The following is a 22498-nucleotide window of genomic DNA, read 5'->3' as shown; positions in this document are numbered from 1 at the left end:
AATGAGTTAAATTGCCACCTCATTTGAAAAAAAAAAATCAAAAGGGAAACAAAAAGAAAACACAAGAAATGAAACAAAAGTAAAAATCAATAAAATAAAGAACCAAAAAAGGTATCAAATTTTTAAATCAAAAATCTTGTTTTAAACAAATATACAAATTAGACTGTCCAGTCCATTAGATAGTTTCATAAAAGATAAGAAGAGATAAAGCACAAAAGTAGTTAATAAATACTAAGAGAAAATAATGATTAAAAATCAGCAAATAAAGGTCACTAAAAACAATATTGTATACATCTATATAAATAAATTTGAAAGCTTTATGAAATGGATAAATATTTCAGGATAATACATTTACTACTGACTGCAGTACAAATTTAATACTTAAAAATGCTAATTTCCATAGAAATAATACAGAAGTTTATCAGGGAATTATAACACACAAATATCACATACATATACACACATACACACACACACACACCAGGTTTGAATGGGTCCACAGAGAATTCTACAAAACATTTAGAAATCAGATATGCTGTGTGTTGCGCTTAGTCACTCAGTCGTGTCCAACTCTTTGTGACCCCATGGACTGTAGCCTGCCAGGCTTTTCTGTCCATGGGGATTCTCCAGGCAAGAATACCGGAGTGGGTTGCCATGCCCTCCTCCAGGGGATCTTCCCAACCCAGGGATCAAACCCAGGTCTCCCACATTGCAGGCAGATTCTTTACCATCTGAGCCACCAGAGAAGTCCATGAATCCTGGAACGGGTAGTCTATCCCTTCTCCAGGTGATGTTTCTAACCCAGGAATTGAACCAGGGTCTCCTGGATTGCAGGAAGATTCAGATAGTCTCACTGAAAACAAATTGTTCCAAAGAATAGAAAAATGAAAACTGCTTCCAATTTTTTCATGAAACAGCAAAAGTTATACCCAAATTAAATAAAAATAGTATAAGAGCAAACATTATCAACCAGTTTAGTCATGAATATTGCAGTCAAAATTCTATATATAATATTAGTACAGTAGACATTCTTTCTCATACTATTCACAAGAATTAACTGTTAATAGATCTGGGATACAAATGCAAAACATGAAGATATACAAACACAAGTACAAAATATGAGTAAATTCCTGAAAGTCCTAAATATAATGGAAATCTTTCTATGACACTAAATACAGATGTGATTTTTAATGATAAATAACAAAGTCTGCAACCCAAAATATTTTTTTAAAAACAAATGCAAATTCAGAATATGGAAGACAAACTGGGAGTAAACATTACAACATATATCACAGATAATATACTAATATTACTAAATGCAGAAAGAACTCTTAAAATTGAAAGAGGAAGACCAGACATCTGATAGATTAAAAAAAAGAAGGGTGCGGGGAGGTGAGTTCAGAGTAAACGCCAGAAGAGATAGCTCCAGAGACCTATTACTGTATAGAAACACTGAAATTTTAAGCAAAAATTGTTAGAATTAACATTTTCAGAATTCTGGAAAGTAATCAAAAGCTCATAGGCAATAAGTAAACACTGAATAAAGAAAAAGGCAACTTAAAAATAATAGAACAGACTTGTGGCACTTTTATTTGCCCTTTCATCATACCTTTCCTAGCTTAGCATTTTTTGTGAAGATGATGGCCCATAGCTGAATGAGATTACAGTCTTTGACTCCAGAGGGAGCAGAGCAGACCTTAATTTCAAAGAACTGTGTTTCTTTTTTCTGATCTGTCTGAAAGCCACCTAAAAAAATTATGTAAACCTTTTAAATTTGTTTTACCTAATTCAGAAGTCACTCAAGGTGGAAGAGGAGCAAGAATTCTTCAAAAACAGTGTAAGGCAAATGAAAAACCCATAGCCATCTGGGACAATTGAGCCCATCCCTAAAAGCCTGGAAGGAAAAAGTAGGAGCTGGGTTTTTTGGAAATGAAGGGAGTCAAAACAACACCTTTATATTGGAGAATTCAGAAAGCCTGATGGTTCAGATGGTGAAGAATCCACCTGCAACGCAGGAGACCCAGGTTTGATCCTGGGTTGGGAAGATCCCCTGGAGAAGGGAAGTCTACCCACTCAAGTATTTTTGCCTGGAGAATTCCATGGATATAGGATCCTGGAGAAGGCAATGGCACCCCACTCCAGTACTCCTGTCTGGAAAGTCCATGGACCGAGGAGCCTGGTGGGCTGCAGTCCATGGGGTCGCTAGGGGTCGCACATGACTGAGCGAATTCACTTTCACTTTTCACTTTCATGCATTGGAGAAGGAGGTGGCAACCCACTCCAGTGTTCTTGCCTGGAGAATCCCAGGGACGGGGGAGCCTGGTGGGCTGCCGTCTATGGGGTCGCACAGAGTCAGACACAACTGAAGCGACTTGGCAGGAGCCTGGTGGGATACAACCTATAGAGTCACAGATAGTCAGACATTACTGAATGACTAACACTTTATATATGTTGGAGCAAAATACATATTCAGGAAATACCTGAGAAGATTCTCAAGTTTTAGCTCTGGCTATTTTCTAATGCAAACAGAAATTGAAGGGTAAGGCAGAGTTTTATATAACCCAAATATTGAAGGAATGACTCAGCAATCTACCAGGAAAGACTAGAAGTGTTTTCATTTTTCTTACTTTTCTTATTTTCTGTTGCTTTTTCTTATTTTTTTCTTGGCTCTTGGTGTTCAAAATATCACTAGCTGAACACACGCTAAAGATATAGACACTACAGAGAATAAACATAATAAAGAATACAGAAGGTACAAAAATAGTCTAGAAGTCACTAAACAGCAAACAAACAAACAAACCCAGGTGAATCCTACAGAAATTAACAAAAATAAACCTTGAAGAGGGGAAAGAATCTGATTTCCAAGTTACTGAATTATAATATCCAGAAGACCTAGTTTAAAAAATAAGAAGCCTACAAAAAAAAAAAAAAAGTATGTTCCATGCACGATGAAATAAACAGACACTATCAGTGAGAAAGCAAAATGTTTGACTTACTAGATTAAGACTTTAAACAAATGGTTTTAAATGAAAAGTAAGAGAATAATAGATCACATCAAGATTATCAGTAAAGGTATAGTAATGGAGCTTCCTAGGTGGCACTAGTCGTAAAGAATCTGCCTGCCAATGCAGGAGATGCAAGAGACACAAGTTGGATCCTTGGGTTGGGAAGATTCCCTAGAGTAGGGAATGGCTACCCACTCTAGTATCCTTGCCTGAAGAATTTCATGGACAGAGGAGCCTGGTGGGCTACAGTTCATGGGGCCACAAAGAGTTGGACATGACTGAGCACACACACAAAAGTACAATAACTGAAACAAAAGGTGCTGGGACAACTGATATTCAATTGCCAAGAAAAATGAAGTTGAATGCCTACCTCACACCATATACAAAACTTAATTCAAATTTTATCAATGGCTTAAATATAAGACTAAAACCATACAACTCCTAAAAGAGAATATAGGAATAAATCATGGCCTTGTACAGGCAATGACTCCCTAGATATGAAAAGAAAAATGAAAGATAAAAAAAGGAAAGCAAAGAAAAAAGAGATTTGACTTCAAAATTATAAACTTTTTATAACAAGAACATTGTCAAATAAATCAACAACCTAGAGAAGAGGAAAAATACTTATCTCTGATAAAGCTCTGGTATCCAATATATATAAAAGAACTTACAATGCAACAACAGAAAGACAAATAAAAACTAGAAAATTGACAAAGAACTTGAATAGGCATTTCTCCAGAGGAGATAAACAATAGCCAAGAAATACATGAAAAGATGTTCAACATCAATAATTATCAGGAAGATTCACATTAAAACCACAGATGTCACTTTACACCCACAATGAGTCCATAATCCAAAAAAAGGAGAGGTAAGAATAGCCAGAAAATATGAAGTAACTGGAACCTTCATACACTACTCATGAAGATGTAAAGTGGTGAAGCTACTTTGGAAAGTATTTTGCAGTTTCTCAAATGTTAAAAATAGAGTTAGCATATGACCCAGTAATTCCACTCAAAGGTATATACCCATAAGAAATGAAAACAGATACTCAAACAAAAATTCACACACAAACACACAGACATACTCATAGCAACACTATTAGCAATAGCCAAAAGATAGAAATTATCCAAATATCCCTTAGCAGATGAATAGATAAATAAATTAAATTGTGAAATACCCATACAATAGAATATTACTCAACCATAAAAAGGAATAAAGTAGTGATAAGTGCTACATGTGAATCAACCTCAAATATATGTTGAGTGAAAGAAGCCATATATGAAAGATTACATACTGAAGGAAGATGGCCAAGATGGCAGAATAGGAAGACCCTAAGCTTACCTCGTCCTAGGAGCACACCAAAAGTACAACTATTTACAGAATAGCTATTGATAAGAATGATCTGAAGACTGGCAGAAAAGATTTTTTCCACATCTAAATAAAGATTAAACCACAATGAGACAGGAGGGGCCGAGATACAGTAGAATTAAGACCCACACACCAAGGTAGGCAGCCCACAAATGAAAGGGTAACCATAACTGCAGAGGTTCTCCCAAATAATGAGATATCTGAGCCTCATATCAAACTCCCCATTCAGGGGGTACTACACCACAAAGATGAGCTCCCAGATCATCAGGCTTTGAAGGTAGGCAGGGTTTACACATGGGAAAGCCAAAGGGCTGTGGGAAACTGAGATCCAGTTCTTTAAGGGCACATGCAAAATATCACATGCTCTGAGTAGAAGCAACAATTGAAAAGCAGCCTGAGTCAGATTCCACTGACTGATCTCATAGAAGTCTCCCAGAGAGGCAGAAAACTGATGGGACACCCTGTAGATGCACAGATGCACTATTTTGGAGCTCTCCATCTAGACTACTGGCCCACCAGCACATTAGCACACCAGCACCAGCCCCAGGACACTCCAGGTAGTAAATTGTGCCAGGAAGCCACCTTTTCCCCCAAGTTCCTGCACAAGGCAGAACTGAATAACCTTCCCAGGGGCAAGTCCTGCCCACCAGTGCACCACAGTACTAGCCCCGCCACAACAGTTAGGCTGGCTTATTCAGAAAACATAGTTGAGATTATATGACTCTGGTGACCAGAGGGGTACTATGAGCACCATAGACTATCTCCTACACAGGGCCACTTCTCCAAGATGCTACCTAATATATACAAATAAGCACCTGATATATACAAATAAATACCCAATATATACAAATACAGAGAATTAGGTAAAATGAGGTGACAAAAAATATGTCCCAAATGAAAGAACAAGATAAAACTACAGAGGAAAACTAATTGAAGTAGAGATAAACAATTTCTCAATAAAGATTAAAGACCAAAAGATATTCAACAAAAATGGTTGAAGAATGGATAAACACAGGGAAAAGGTTAACAAAGAATTAGAATATAAAAAGAATCCAAAAGAGCTAAAGAATAGAATAACCCAAGTTAAAAAAAAAAAAAAGCACTAGAAGGAATAAACTGTAGATTAGATAATACAGAGGAACAGAACTGAAAGACAGAATAGTGAAAAAAACTCAACCTAAACAGGGAAAAAAACTTTTTTAAAACTGGAGAGAGTTTAAGACACTTCTGGGACAACATCAGGAATACTAACATTTGCATTAAAGAGGTCTTAGAAGGAGAAGAGAAAGAGAAAGAAAGGGACAGGGAACTTATTTGACAATACCTGAAAACTTCCCTAACACGAGAAAGCAAATAGTCATCCAAATTCAGAGTCCCAAGCAAGAACAACCCAAAAGAACCAAATCAATACACATTGTAATTTAAATGGTAAAATAAAAGTTGAAGGAAGAATAGTAAAAATAGTAAGGAAAATGCAACTCTTTATACAGTCAATATAATAGAACTCTCATAATACTGTCAGCTGACTTTCAGTAGAACCTTTGCAGTTCAGGAGGAAATGCAGAATACATTTGAAGTATTAAAAGGAAAAAATCTGCAATCTATAGTCTACACAGCAAGGGTATCATTTGGATTTGAAGCATAGTTTTACAGACAGGCAAAAGCCAAAAGAGGTAACCATCACTAAACCAACTTCACAAGATTAAAGGGACTTCTTTGAGTGGAAGATAACACACTTCGAAATATGAAAATTTAAAAAGGAAAAAGCTCATTGGTAAAAGCAAATATACAGAAAAAGCGGTAGATCAAGCACTTATAAAGGTAGTATGAAAGTTAAAAAATAAGTAGAAAAAGCACTTTCATCCACAATAAGAAGTTAGAGAACACACCAAACAAAGAGATGTAAAATACAGTATCAAATAAATGAATGTCAGAGAAGGAGTTAGAATGCTTTTGAACTTCAGTGGTCAGGAACTTTACTATATCAAGTTTTATATATAAATACTTATATTTATATATATTAAAACATATAACTACTTAAAGTTATATAAAACTTTCTGGTAACAATTAGCCAAAAATCTGTAATACATATACATGTAAAAAAGCAGAAGGGAATCCAAATATATTAAAGATAGTAACCAAAGCACAAGAGGAAAAAGCAAAAGAAGAAAAGAACATAAAAGAAGTGAAAACAACCCCCAAAGAATTAACAAAATGGCAATAAATACATACCTAACAATAATTCTATAAATGTATACAGACTAGGTGCTCCAATCAAAAGATAGTGGCTGAATGGATAAAAAAAATCAAGACACATACATAATGCCCACAAGGGGTTCACTTCAAATCTCAAGACACACACAAACTGAAAGTGAGGTGATGGAAAAAGGTATTCCATGCAAATGGAAATGAAAAGAAACCTGGGATAGCAACATTTGATCAGACAAAATACACTTTAAAACAGGAAACAAAAAAAGACATTACATAATGATGGGGGTCAATCTAACTAGTTAAAAAAACAAAGGGACTTCCTTGGCAATCCAGTGGTTAAGACTTTGCCTCACAATGCAGGGGGTGCCTGTTCAGTCTCTGGTCAAGGAGGTAAGATCCCACATGCCTCTCAGCCAAAAACCAAAACATAAAACAGAAACAATATTGTAACAAACTCAATAAAGACTTTTAAAATAGTCTACATCAAAAAAAAAAAAGATTTAAAAGAAAAATTAAGTTTAATAATAATAATCATAAATATATTTGCACCCAAGATAGAAGCACCTAACTGCATAAAGCAAATGTTAAAAAACATGAAGGTAGAAACTGATAGTCACAAAATAGTAAGAGACTTAAGTGTCCCATTTACATCACTGGACAGATCATCCAAACAGAAAATCAATAAGGAAACACTAATCCTAAAAGACAAATTTGATCAGTTGAATTTAACAGATATATAGGGAGCATCCCCTACATATCAGTTCAGTTCAGTTCAGTCACTCAGTCGTGTCTGACTCTCTGCGACTCCATGAACCACAGCACGCCAGGCCTCCCTGTCCATCATCAACACCCAGAGTCCACCCAAACCCATGTCCATTGAGTCGGTGATGCCATCCAACCATCTCATCCTCTGTCATCCCCTTCTCCTCCTGCCCCCAATCCCTCCCAGCATCAGGGTCTTTTCAAATAAGTCAGCTCTTCACATCAGGTGGCCAAAATATCAGTGTTTCAGCTTCAACATCAGCATTCCAATGAACACCCAGGACTGATGTCCTTTAGGATGGACTGGTTGGATCTCCTTGCAGTTCAAGGGACTCTCAAGAGTCTTCTCCAACACCACTAACCCTATATATCAACCGAATATACATTATTTTCAAGGACAAAGGGAACATTCTTCAGGACAAATCACAGGCTAGGCCACAAAACAAGTTTCAGTAAATTTAAGAAGATTAAAATCATATCAAGCATCTTTCTCATCACAATGCCATTAGAATAAAAATCAACAAGAAAAAAACTTCAAAAAAATTACAAACACATGGAGGCTAAACAATATGCTACTAAACAACCAATAGGTCACTAAAGATATCAGAGAGGAAATAAGAAATAGTCTACATCAAAAAAAAACTTAAAAGAAAAATTAATTTTAATAATAATAATCATAAATATATTTGCACCCAACATAGGAGCACCTAACTGCATAAAGCAAATGTTAAAAAACATGAAGGTAGAAACTGATAGTCACAAAATAGTAAGAGACTTCAGTGTGGGACACAGAAAAATCAGTTCAAAGAAAGAAGTTTATATTAATACAAACCTACTTCAGGAGACAAGAAAAAAATAATCAGCCCAACTTTAAACCTAAAGGGCCTAAAATAAGAAAACAAAGCACAGAGTTAGTAGAAGAAAGAAAATAAAGATGAGTGGAAATAAATAGAGACTTAAAAAAAACAATAAAAATATCAATGAAGTTAACAGCAGGGTTTTTTTAAAGATAATAAAATTGATAAGACTTTAGCTAGACTAATCAAGAAACAAAAGAGAAATTAAAGAGAAGTTACAACTGACACCACAAAATACAAAGTTTCATATGAAGTACTGTGAACAACTATACGCCAATTAAATGGACAACCTAGAATAAACTGACAAATTACTAGAAATGTACAGTTTTACAGTATTGAATTCAGGAAGAAATACAAAATATGAATGTATCAGTTGCCAGTAATGAAATTGGTTCAGTTAAAAAAAAAAAAAACAAAAACTCAAAGCTAACAAAAGTCCAGGATCAGATCTTCACAGGTAAATTCTACCTGACATATAAAGAAGAAATAATGCCTGTCCTTCTTTAGCCATTCCAAAAAATTGAATATGAAAGAATACTTTGGAACTCATTCTAAGTGGTCAGCATCACTCTGATACCAAAACCAGACAAAGATAATATAAAAAAAGAAAATGCAAGTCAATATCTCTCATGAAAATAAATCCCAAAATCCTCAGCAAACTGAGAATATTAGCAAACTGAATTCTACAAAAATTAAAAGGATCATATACTATAGCCATGTGGGTTTACTCACAGATGCAAGAATGAATCATTACTTACAAATTAGTATGACACACCACATTAAGAAACTGAAGAATAAAAATCATATGAATATCCTAATCAGTTCAGTTCAGTCACTCAGTTGTGTCCGACTCTTTGCGACCCCATGAATCGCAGCACGTCAGGCCTCCCTGTCCATTACCAACTCCTGGAGTTCACTCAGACTCACGTCCATCGAGTCAGTAATGTCAACAGAGGCAGACAAAAATTTTGACAAAATTCAACATCCGTTATAATCAAAATCTCTCAATGAAGTATGTAATGAGGCAACACATTTCAACATAATAAAGGCCATATATGACAAACCATGGGCTTCCCTGGTAGCTCAGCTGGTAAAGAATCCACCTGCAATGCAGGAGACACCGCTTCAATTCCTGGGTCAGGAATATAACCTGGAGAAGGTATAGGCTACCCACTCCAGTATTCTTGGGCTTCCCTGGTGGCTCAGATGGTAAAGAATCTGCCTGCAATGTGGGAGACCTGGATTCTATCCCTGGGTTGGAAAGATCCCCTGGAGGAGGGCATGGCCACCCACTCCAATATTCTTGCCTGGAGAATCCCCATTGACAGAGAAGCCTGGCAGGCTACAGTCCATGGGATCACAAAGAGTTGGACACAACTGAGCGACTATGCACAGTACAGCACATGACAAACCTACAGCCAACATCACACTCAATGATAAAAAACTGAAAGCATTTCCTCTAAGATCAGGATCTAGGCAAGAATACCAATTCTCATCACTTTTATTCAATATAATATCAGAAGTCCTAGCCACAGCAATTAGAAAACAAATAAGATGTGTCCAAATTGGAAAGGAAAAAGTTAAACTGTCACTCTTTGCAGATAACATGATACTATATATATAAAAACCCAAAGTCTCCACTAAAAATCTATTAGACCTAATAAATAAATTCAGAAAGTTTGCAGGATACAAGATTAATATACAGAAATCTGTTGCTTTCCTATACACTAATAATGAACTATCAGAAGGAGAAAACAAAAATAATCCCATTTTATATTGCATCAGAAAGAATAACATACCTATTAATAAACTTAACCAAGGCAGTGAAAGACCTATACTCTGAAAACTATAAAACACTAGTGAAGGATATTGAAGACAATACAAAAAAAAAAAAAAGGAAACATACCCCATGCTCTTGGACTGAAAGAATAAGATTGTTAACAGTCCATACTATGCAAAGAAATCTACAGATTTAATGCAATCCCTATCAAAATACCCAAGACATTTTCCACAGAATTAGAAAAAATAATTCTTAAATTTATATGGAATCACAAAATACCCCAATTGCTAAAGCAATCTTGAGGGGAAAGAAAAACTGGATGTATCACACTCCTGACTTCAAGCTATACTACAAATTTACAGTAATCAGTAATCAAAACAACATGGTTATCAGTACAAAAACAGACACATAGATAAATGAAATAGCATAGAGGGCTCAGAAATAAACCCATGTGCCTATGATCAATTGATTGATAACAAATGAGGCACAGAATGCAGTAAATTAAGTGTCAGAAAGGTCAAGTATTTCAGCAAACAAAGCATAGGGAAGAGGAAAAGATTGGTGGGAAATCTCTCTATTCGAAGATATTAGAAAGACATGTCAAGTGAAAAAACCTGGGCAAGACAAATAGAATGTGAGCACATTTCAAAAATAAAGCTATGAAAAATGTAAAGGAGCCTAACAGAACCATAGTTACTTTTGAGGGGAAAGATGGTTGTAATTTTTATGAGTCACAGAGAAGATTTCTGAGATGGGATAGCTGGGAGTTTTATATTCTGACTTGAGTGGTAATTATAAAAATTGATTAAGCAATAAACTTGTTTTGTGCCATTCTCTGCATTGCATTATTTTGAAACTCAAAGATAGTAAATAAAATCAAAAATTGAAGCAAGGTGAATGAGTGACAGCACAAAACCTAACCAACTTTGTCTGGAGACCTATCTTCAACTACCATTGACTCTCGTGAGTTTATGCATATTTTTAATACTGAAGCACAATAAGCATGGGAAATTTTGTTCTGCTTTTGCGGCATAAGGCAACTTTATCTTCAGGGAATCAGAACTACTCAGAAAGTTGTTGCATAATTCTCCCTTGTGCAAAGAATGACATAAAATGCTACTATGGTAAAGGCAGTTAATTACCAGCACTAATTGTGCTTAGGAAGTGACCAAGTACAACTTCAGAGATTTGGTATTGCCATCCAGAAATCAGTATATTATGAGAACTGTTTCCTAGAATCATTTTGGTTTTCCCAGGGTAATTAAGGAAAAAAGTGGTTAATGGGTCACTTGGGATTAACATCTCTTTCTGTAAATTACTATATCCTTCCCTTATTGGGATTTTTTTTTTTTCTGGTCATGGAGACAAAGACAGCCCTTGAACAGTAATTGAATAAAAACAATAAGGAAGGAAAATTGCATTAACAATTACAGCACTAATCCTAAACCTTTGGATGCCTTCATTTACAGTAAGCGAAGGACGTTTTGGCAGATCAACCTCATTTTGCTAGATTTAAGTCTAAGTATGTGGTCAATAAAGTAAAGTAAAGTAAAATAAAGTAAACCTATTACAGTGATCTTCAGCCATCTGAACTAACTCTTTGAATGCAGAATCATTATATAGTGCAGTAATATCACTAAATGTAACCTGATTCAAAATTATATTACTTTCATCCTGTTCCAACAACCTTAGGATCCATTCCCATACATATGATCCAGGTTTCTATTGATATGCATATGGTAAAGACTGGGAGAACTTAAGGATTCAGTTTTTCTAATTTATTGGAATTTACCAATATTTCCCATATTTATTTTCAAGACTTTACCTCTTCCCAGTCGACTCCACACTTTAATAAGAGACAGTATGAGGTTGTGAATTCATTTGCCTTTAAGTCAGCAACCCACGTATTACAATTTTTCTCTTAGATGACATGAAAATGCAGCTACAAAAGATGTTTATTTTAGAACAGTCATAGAGACATTCTGGGACTTCCCAGGTGGCTCAGAGGTAAAGAATCTGCTGCTAATGCAGAAGATGCAGCTTTGATCCCTGCATCAGAAAGATCCTCTGAAGGAGGAAATGGCAACCCACCCCATACTGTTGCCAGGAAAATCCCATGGACAGAAGAGCCTGGTGAGCTACAATCCATGGGGTTGCAAAAAGTCAGATGTGACTGAAGGGACTGAGCAGAGGCTTTTTGGTTCTTTACTTGGTCTTGAGATGGGAATTTCAGGCCTTAAACTCATTATTTTCTTTCCCCAAGATACTCAGTGCACTTACAAATTCATTATACTCCTTATTTTTACTAAACTATTCTGCAACAGCTGGAGAAGGAAATGGCAACCCACTCCAGTGTTCTTGCCTGGAGAATCCCAGGGACGGCGGGCCCTGGTGGGCTTCCGTCTATGGGGTCGCACAGAGTCTGACACGACTGAAGCGACTTAGCAGCAGCAGCAATTCTGCAACAGCAATTAGTTGATCATCCAAAGCCTTGTTCTCAATGCACACCTGACTGCGTGTCTACACGTGAAAACTGATGTAATTGTTTTGCCAGTGTATGCTAAGGACTATCAGTATCCCCTTTAACTGCTGACAACAGGTTCAGTGATACTTTTAAGTCTAATCTAATCAGAAGACTAATTTCAGATAACACAAAACCAATACAGATAATGTATTGTTTTTTAAGATATAATGAACATATAACATTCTATTAGTCTCAGGTATAGAACATGATGATTCCATATTTGCATATACTGCAAAATGATCACCACAATACATTTTAACATCCACCACTACATATTTTTTCTTCTTTTTTTAAAAATTTTATTTATTTATTTACAGCTGCACTGGGCTTTCATTGCTGCACAAAGCCTTTCTCTAGCAGTGGTGTGTGGGCTTCTCATTGCAGTGGGTTTTCCTCACTGCTCTGCAGTGGCAGAGCATGGACTCTAGGGCACGTGAGCTTCTGTAGCTATGGCACTCAGGCTCAGTGGTTGCTTTGCATGGGCTTTAGAGTGAGTAGGTTTCAGGAGCTGTGGCTTGGGAGCACGGGCTTGGTTGCTCTGCAGCATGTGAAATTCTCCCAGACCAGGGATCAAACCCATGTCCCCATGGGCAGGAGAATACTTAACCACTGGACCACCAGGGAAGTCCACAATTTTTTTCCTCTGAGGAGAACTTTTGAGATCTACTCTCTACAGTTCAGTTCAGTTCAGTTCATTTGCTCAGTCATGTCCGACTCTTTTCGACCCCATGAATCTCTTAGCAACTTACAATTATACAATATTATTAACTATAGTCACCATGCTATTTTTTATATCCCAGAAGTTATTTATTTTATAACTGAAAGTTCATATTTTTTTCATTTTATACATTTACTCTGGATGTAACATAACTTGATACAAACACAGATGACATTCTAAGACCTTTTGCCAGACCTGTTCAAGTACAGCATCTTTTGAGATGGTGGAAGGTGATTTAGAAACACCTGGGTTGAGTATTTCTATCCATGCCTTAAATCCTAAAAACCTTTCAGTTTTTATAGTCCTTTTGGAGAAAGACAGGAAGTACTTTAACACTTATTAGTATATCAGTTAATGCATTTCTGAGAAAGACTTTGTAAAAATTTTTAAAATTAGAAAGTTCATATTTTTTATGACCGTCACCCACTTTGCCTACTCTCTGCCTCTGGGAATCATCAATTTGTTTTCTGTATCTATGAGTTTGTTCTGGGTTTAGGTTTGTTCTTGTTGTTGTTTGGGGTTTTGTTTGGGGTTATTGTTTTTAGATTCCACATATAAGTGAGATTATATTGTCTTTCACTGTGTTAGTTCTTTCTCTTTCATTGTCTTGGTTCACCTAGCATAATGTCCTCAAGGTCCATCCAAGTTATCACAAATGGCAAGATTTCCTTTTTATAGCTGAACAACTTTCCATTGTGTGTGTGTATGCCATATTTTCTTTATCCAGCCATCTATCAGTGGATACTTCGGTTGCTTTAATATCTTGCTGCTGCTGCTGCTGCTAAGTCGCTTCAGTTGTGTCCGACTCTGTGCGACCCCATAGACAGCAGCCCACCAGACTCCCCTGTCCCTGGGATTTTCCAGGCAAGAAAACTGGAGTGGGTTGCCATTTCCTTCTCTGATGCATGAAAGTGAAAAGTGAAAGGGAAGTCACTCAGTCGTGTCCAAATTGTGCACATATCTTTTAAAATTATTTTAAAGTTTTTATTTCCTTTGGATAAATACCCAGAAGTAGAATTGCTGGATTACATGATAGTTCTATTTTAAAGCTTTTAAGGAACCACCACACTGCTTTCTACAGTGGCTGAACCAATTTACTTTCCCACCAAAAATACACAAACGTTCCCATTTCTCCATATTTCCACCATCTCTTGACTTTTTGATGATAGCTATTCTAAAAGATGTAAGGTAATCTCATTATGGGTTTGATTTGCTTTCCCCTGATTACTGATGCTGAGCACATTTTCAAGTATTTATTAGCCATCTGGGTGTCTTCCTTGGAAAAATGTCTGTTCAGATCCTCCACTCGGTTTTAATTAAGCTGTTTGGCTACTGAATTCTTACATATTTAAGACATTAACATCTTGTCAGTTATATAAATTACAAACATTTTCTCCCATTCCAGAGTTTATTTTTTTAATGTTTTTCTTTTCCTGTAAAGAAGATTTTTAGTTTGATGTAGTTCCATTTAATCTTGCTTTTGTTGCTTGTATTGTTTGTGTCATATCCAGAAAACTGCTGCCAAGACCGATGTCAAGAATCTTCTACTTTTTCTTCTTTTCTAATAATTTTATAGTTTAAGTCTTTAATTTTGAGTTAATTTCAGTAAGTGGTATAAGACAGGGGTCCAATATCATATTTCTGCATATTTGAATGGTTCTCCAGTTTTTCCAGTACCATTTGTTAAAGAGACTTTAAATAGTTTGCTTTATTTAGTTTACCCAAATCTACCATATACAGAATAGGGCTGATCAGCCAGAAACTTTTCAGTTTACTATTAAAGAAGGTATTCAGAGTCTGACAGAGATTATAATGCTGCTCACTCATCTCCAACGAAGTTCCCCATAAGAACCCAGAGGAAACGCCCTTTATCAAGGACGTAAGAAATAAATTTGTGAAAGGAGTCTTAGCATTTTGGAAAAGCTTTATGACTGCTGTTTGCTATAGGCTAGGAAGGATAATGCTGCCTTTGAACATCAGTCCCTGAATTCAATGTGGATTTTGAGGTACTATAGGGACAGTGGCCAAGTGGCAGCATTCATAAATGCCAGATGTAAAGTGTGTATAGGGACTGTAATAGGCAACAGAATAAAAGCAGAAATTAAAATAGTATGACCTGACAAAACCTTTGGCATTGGATAATTAACCATGGTGTCTCTAGAGCTTAAATAGGTAAGTAGCCTATTAAAGTCTTACTTGATTTGTATGAGCAGAAAATCTCTAAGTCTGATGAACATAAATTTGACTTAAACGAGAACAATAGAGACAGAGATTCACAGCATTTCAACAAGTTTTCAGACCAGCCAGTTACAAAAACAAAGCCCACTGAATAGAGAGCAGACTGGGTCTCCTTAAACAAGAAGCTTAGTACTAGGGGTGGAGGGGGGAGTTTACTATAAATATTTCTCATAGCTTTCTTCGAAGTTACAATCATTTACCAAGATGATTGTACACTGAGGAAGGAAAAATAACCAGACTTTTAGAGAACTACTGGATACTGGCTTTGGATTTACACTAATTCCTGAAGACTACTACTATGGTCCACCAGTCAGAGAAGGGCCTGATAGAGATCAAATGGTGAACAAAAGTCTGATTGGATCTGTCTCAGAATTGACCCAATGGTTTCCACCTCATTCTGTGGTTATTTCAAGAGCTCAAGAGTTCATTATTGAAAGAACATACTCAACAAATGGAAGTCTCTATGTTGGTTCTCCACTACATGGGATATGAGCTATTATAGTGTCAGTGGCCTAATACAAACCACTGGAACTATCTCTACATACCGAAAGATTAAACTAGAAACATTACCAAGTTCCTGAAGCAAATTTGGAGATGACACCATCACAGACTTGAAAGATGGCAGAGATGGTGATTTCTACAATATTCTTATTCATATCACCCATTTGCCTTGGAAGAAGACAAGAGGATCTTGGAGAAAGACATTAATCGAGTGATGACTTAATTACAGCTTCTGTTCCAGTTGCATTTAACTGCCTTGATACCTAGTATGCAGCCATTAATCCAGCAATTTTTTTATACCTTTTTAGCAAAGATCATCGTAATAAATTTGCTTTCAACAGCCAGAGCCAAAATAAACCTTCGCTATCCTATTTCCAGGTATACCAACATTCCAAGTCCTATGTTATTAGCTAGTCCATAAGGAACTTCATTGCTTTTCTATTCCAAAGACCATCACAATACCTCATTATATTCTTAATATGTCAGTTGAACTTGCTAAGCAGGAAGTTTCAACAATAACTACTCTAGATACCTTGGTAAGAAATATATGTAAAGTCATAGTGAAGTGAAAGTCGCTCAGTCGTGTCTGATTCTTTGCAACCCTACAGACTATACAGTCCATGGAATTCTCCAGGCCAGAATACTGGGGTGGGTAGCCTTTCCCTTCTCCAGGGGATCTTCCCAACCCAGGGATCGAACCCAGGTCTCCTGCACTGCAGGCAGACCCTTTACCAACTGAGCTATCAGGGAAAGAAGCCTATAAGTCATAGCGTGGAAAAGAAATCTCAGAAATATTCAGGGAGCTGACACTTCAGTAAAGTTTCTAAAGGTAGAGTAGTCTGGGCAGGTGAAGATATACGAAGTGGACAACTTGCCACATTTGTACCATTGTGTCTACCACTAAGAACTAGACACAATTTTCTGTGTCAGTTAATATTTTGGAGGTAACATATACCTCATTTTGGCATGATATTCCATTCTAAGAATCAAGTAACCCAAAACATTTCCAGCTTGAATAAGGCCTAGATCACAGATGGTTCTACAAGTGCTCCAGCCTGCCTTAAAAGCTCCTCTGATGATGATCCAGAAAATATTATAAACCATCTATTATATATAGGAACACTAAATGATACATTTGGTAGGTCCTTATAGGTGAAATCACAATCCCATATCTTTAGACTTTGGGAGCACACATATGCTATACTCTGTAGATACTAAATCTATTTTCAAGTAAGAACTTCTGGCTTGCTTCTGGGTCTTAGTAGAGACTGCACACTTGAACAAGTGTAACCAAGATGCTATGTAATCTGAGATTCCCATCATGAATTTGGCATTGCAACCCACCAAGCTATAGTGTTGGATGTGCACAGCAACATCCATTCAAGACTACAGCTGAAACTATAAAACTCCTAGAGGAGAACATAGGCAAAACACTCTCTGACATAAATCACAGCAGGATCCTCTATGACCCACCTCCCAGAATATTGGAAATAAAAGCAAAAATAAACAACTGGGATCTAATTAAAATTAAAAGCTTATGCATAACAAAGGAAACTATAAGCAAGGTGAAAAGACACCTTCAGAATGGGAGAAAATAATAGCAAATGAAGCAACTGACAAACAACTAATCTCAAAAATATACAAGCAACACCTACAGCTCAGTTCCAGAAAAATAAATGACCCAATCAAAAAATGGGCCAAAGAACTAAATAGACATTTCTCCAAAGAAGACATACAGATGGCTAACAAACACATGAAAAGATGCTCAACATCACTCATTATCAGAGAAATGAAAATCAAAACCACAATGAGGTACCATTTCACACAAGTCAGACTGACTGCAATCCAAAAGTCTACAAGCAATAAATGCTGGAGAGGGTGTGGAGAAAAGGGAACCCTCTTACACTGTTGGTGGGAATGCAAACTAGTACAGCCACTATGGAGAATAGTTAAAAAACTGGAAAGAGAACTGCCTTATGACCCAGCAATCCCATTGCTGGGCATATACACCAAGGAAACCAGAATGGAAAGAGACACGTGTACCCCAATGTTCCTCGCAGCACTGTTTATAATAGCCAGGACATGGAAGCAACCTAGATGTCCATCAGCAGAGGAATGGATAAGAAAGCAGTGGTACATATACACAATGGAGTATTACTCAGCCATTAAAAAGAATACATTTGAATCAGTTCTAATGAGGTGGATGAAACTGGAGCCTATTATACGGAGTGAAGTAAGCCAGAAAGAAAAGCACTAATACAGTATACTAATGCATATATACGGAATTGAGAAAGATGGTAATGATAACCCTGTATGTGAGACAGCAAAAGAGACACTGATGTATATAACAGTCTTTTGGACTCTGTGGGAGAGGAAGACGGTGGGATGATTTGGAAGAATGGCATTGAAACATGTATAATATCATATAAGAAACGAATCACCAGTCCAGGTTCGATGCAAGATACAGGATGCTTGGGGCAGTTGCACTGGGATGACCCAGAGGGATGGTATGGGGAGGGAGGTGGGAGGGGGGTTCAGGATGGGGAACACGTGTACACCAGTGGTGGATTCATGTTGATGTATGGCAAAACGACTACAATATTGTAAAGTAATTAGCCTCCAATTAAATTTGGCAAAAATTATGTAAAGTTTAAAAATAAAATAAAATTTAAAAAAATTTTGAGACAGTCAAAATAAATAAATAAATTTAAATTTAAAAAAAAAAAGACTATAGCCGAACACATCTTGAAAACATAGGTTCCTGAGAAAATTATCTAAATGCCTAGGACACAAACTCCTGCCACATTACTTTCTCTCTGTACCCACACCTAAAACTTTACAGAGAGTTTTCTCTGAAGCAGCTGATAGAGAAAGAAAAAAATAAATGGGACTTTTTGTAGATAGTTCATCATAATTAGTAAGTACTTTGGCATTCACTGCACAAAGACTTCTTGTTTCATTGAACTGTCCATTTTATACACCATCAAAATATCTGACATCTTTGGGTCTCAGTAAAAATACCAGTATTATTTGTTGGTTGTCATTCTTACAACTTCACATCTTCACAACTGAAAACAAATTTAATAAATATTATATCCCACTACTGCTAAGTCTCTTCAGTCGTGTCCGACTCTGTGCGACCCCATAGACGGCAGCCCACCAAGCTCCCCCGTCCCTGGGATTCTCCAGGCAAGAACACTGGAGTGGGTTGCCATTTCCTTCTCCAATGCATGAAAGCAAAAAGTGAAAGTGAAGTCGCTCAGTCCTGTCCAACTCTTAGAGACCCCTTGGACTGCAGCCTACCAGGCTCCTCCATCCATGGGATTTTCCAGGCAAGCTAATAAAGTAATATTAGCTCTTTCACTAACCATAATTGTTAGTGTCCCACTAACTTTTTTTTTCCCATCAGGCAAAGTCTAATAGAGGTTATGTACTCTCACAAAGCATTCTTTACATACAACTGAAAGACACTGCCACTGGCATTATCCTATAAGATTCCAGTCCTAGCCAGTACTCTTGCCTGGCAAATCCCATGGACGAAGGAGCCTGGTAGGCTGCAGTCCATGGGGTCGCTAGGAGTTGGACATGACTGAGCGACTTCACTTTCACTTTTCGCTTTCATGCATTGGAGAAGGAAATGGCAACCCACTCCAATGTTCTTGCCTGGAGAATCCCAGGGACGGGGGAGCCTGATGGGCTGCTGTCTGTGGGGTCACACAGAGTCGGACATAACTGAAGCAACTTAGCAGCAGCAGCAGGGTCATCACTTCATGGGAAATAGATGGGGAAACAGTGTCAGACTTTATTTTTTGGGGCTCCAAAATCACTACAGATGGTGACTGCAGCATGAAATTAAAAGACGCTTACTCCTTGGAAGAAAAGTTATGACCAACCTAGATAGCATATTGAAAAGCAGAGACATTACTTTGCCAACAAAGGTCCGTCTAGTCAAGGTATGATTTTTCCAGTGGTCATGTATGGATGTGAGAGTTGGACTGTGAAGAAAGCTGAGTGCCAAAGAATTGATGTTTTTGAACTGTGATGCAGGAGAAGACTTTTGAGAGTCCCTTGGACTGCAAGGAGATCCAACCAGTCCATTCTAAAAGAGATCAGCCCTGGGTGTTCTTTGGAGGGAATGATGCTAAAGCTGAAGCTCAAGTACTTTAGCCACCTCATGCAAAGAGTTGATTCATTGGAAAAGACTCTGATGCTGGGAGGGATTGGGGGCAGGAGGAGAAGGGGATGACAGAGGATGAGATGCCTGGATGGCATCACCAACTCGATGGACGTGAGTTTGAGTGAACTCCGGGAGTTGGTGATGGACAGGGAGGCCTGGCGTGCTGCGATTCACGGGGTCGCAAAGAGTTGGACAAGACTGAGTGACTGAACTGAGGGTCATTGGGGGATTCCCTGGTCCCTCAGCTGGTAAGGAATCTGCCTGCAATGCAGGAGACCCCGGTTCAATTCCTGGGTCAGGAAGATCCACTGGAGAAGGGATAGGCTACCGACTCCAGTATTCTTGGGCTTCTCTGGTGGCTCAGCTGGTAAAGAATCCGCCACAATGCCGGGAATCTTGGTTTGATCCATGGGTTGGGATGATCTCCCCTTGGGAAGGGAAAGGCTGCCCACTCCAGTGTTCTGGCCTGGAGAGTTCTATGGACTGTATAGTCACAAAGAGTCAGACACAACTGAGTGATTTTCACTTAACGGTCATTGGAAAGACTGATGCTGATACTGAAGCTTAAGCTGAAGCTCCAATACTTTGGCTATCTAATGTGCAGAGGCAACTCATTAGAAAAGACTCTAATGTTGGAAAAGATGCTGGGAAAGAAGGCAGGAGGAGAAGGGGATGACGGAGAACAAGATGGTTGGATGGCATCACTGACTCAATGCACATGAGTTTGAACAAGCTCTGGAAGATGGTGAAGGACAGGGAAGACTGGCATTCTGCAGGCCATGGGGTTGCAAAGAGTCAGACATGACTGAGAGACTGAACAACAAATGGTCATAAACGTCCATGCTCAGTAGCTTAGTCACGTTTGCCTCTTTCCCTGGTGGCTCAGTGGTAAAGAACCCACCTGCCAGTGCAGAAGATGCGAGCTCAATGCTTTGGTCAGGATGATCCCTTGAAGAAGGAAATGGCAACTCACTCCAATATTCTTGCCTGAGAAATTCCATGAAAAGAAGAGTCTGGCAGGCTATAGTCCATGGGGTCACAAAGAGTAGGAAATGACTAAACTACTGAGCAATGGTAACAAGCAAATATATATATATATATATATATATATATATATATATATTTAAATACTCTCTCCAAATAAATATTACTTCTAGTGAAATATGGCTAAATTCTGGACCATCTTATTTTGAAACCTAACCAGAAAGTTCTTTTCATTGGTTACCTGTAGAACAAGAACAACACAAGACCCAGTTTAGGTCATACTTGAACTGCCTCTGTGTGTCTGTTCAAACACCTAGTGATACTTCCTTAGAATACTGGAGTGGGTAGCCTATCCCTTCTCCAGTGGATCTCCCTGACCCAGGAATTGAACCAGGGTCTCCCACATTGCAGGCAGATTCCTTACCAGCTGACATACCAGGGAATCCCCCAATGACCCTCAGTTTAGTTCAGTTCAGTCGCTCAGTCGTGTCCTGCGGGGAGCCGGTGAGGCATTCCACTCGTGACAAAGGTCATGAGGAAGGAGGCTCGGCATACGCAAAGGCGGGATCGAGCCTCAGGAGTCCCCCCGGATATTCTCGAGCATTTTCCCCCAAAAAACCAGAGTCTGCCTACTTTATTGCTTTGTGCTCTCACCTCTGACTTTACTGGGGGCTGTCCCCCACCACCATCTCGCTCTCTCTGTCAAAGAGTTAACTTACAGCTCCAATTAATAAAGTTCCTGGGCAATTAGGAGTGTTTAAATCCAAACCCCTCTGATGGCTCTCTAACTCGCCTGACAAGTTTACCCGGACTCCTGCAGCTATGCATACGATTGTTTACAGTCTCCCAGCCTCGAGAGGCATGGGAAGCTTAAGATATTCAAATAGCTTAGAGCCTCTCAGAGAGTTAAAAACTGTCAGAATAAACTAGTAAAGGATTTCATTGATGAGTCAATGCTTGTTGCCAAGTTTTCACATCCCCTGAATTGTATCCTTGAATATGTATCAATTAATAGTGGGTATGTAGAAAAAATAAGTAGTGGCCTTGGTGTTAGTAACTTTAGACCCTTAAGGTAATAAATTCTTTCTTTGTTGTAAACCCATTACACATCCGCCCTATAGGAATGCAATTTTATCTTTGGAAGATGGTGCCAAACCTTGAAATAATTACTCTTAGAGAAAATAAGTCTTTGTTGATAAGTCCTTGTCAAGAGTCATAAAATGTTAGTAGGCCTTCTGGCCAGAAGATGATGTAAATCACCTAAACCATTTGTATATGATACATTTGCAGGAAAGAAACCTTGGTTTTTGATAAGAACCAAAGACTGCTGACTTTGCATCCCCTATTATCCTCTATGTGTAACTTAGGGTATA

The sequence above is a fragment of the Bos grunniens genome, chromosome 10, assembly GCF_055505025.1.
Source record: "Bos grunniens cultivar Pamir isolate PY7600 chromosome 10, Bosgru_T2T1.0, whole genome shotgun sequence".
Lineage (NCBI taxonomy): Eukaryota > Metazoa > Chordata > Mammalia > Artiodactyla > Bovidae > Bos > Bos grunniens.
The sequence above is the reverse complement of the archived record's forward strand: the minus strand, read 5'-3'. Positions refer to the sequence as shown.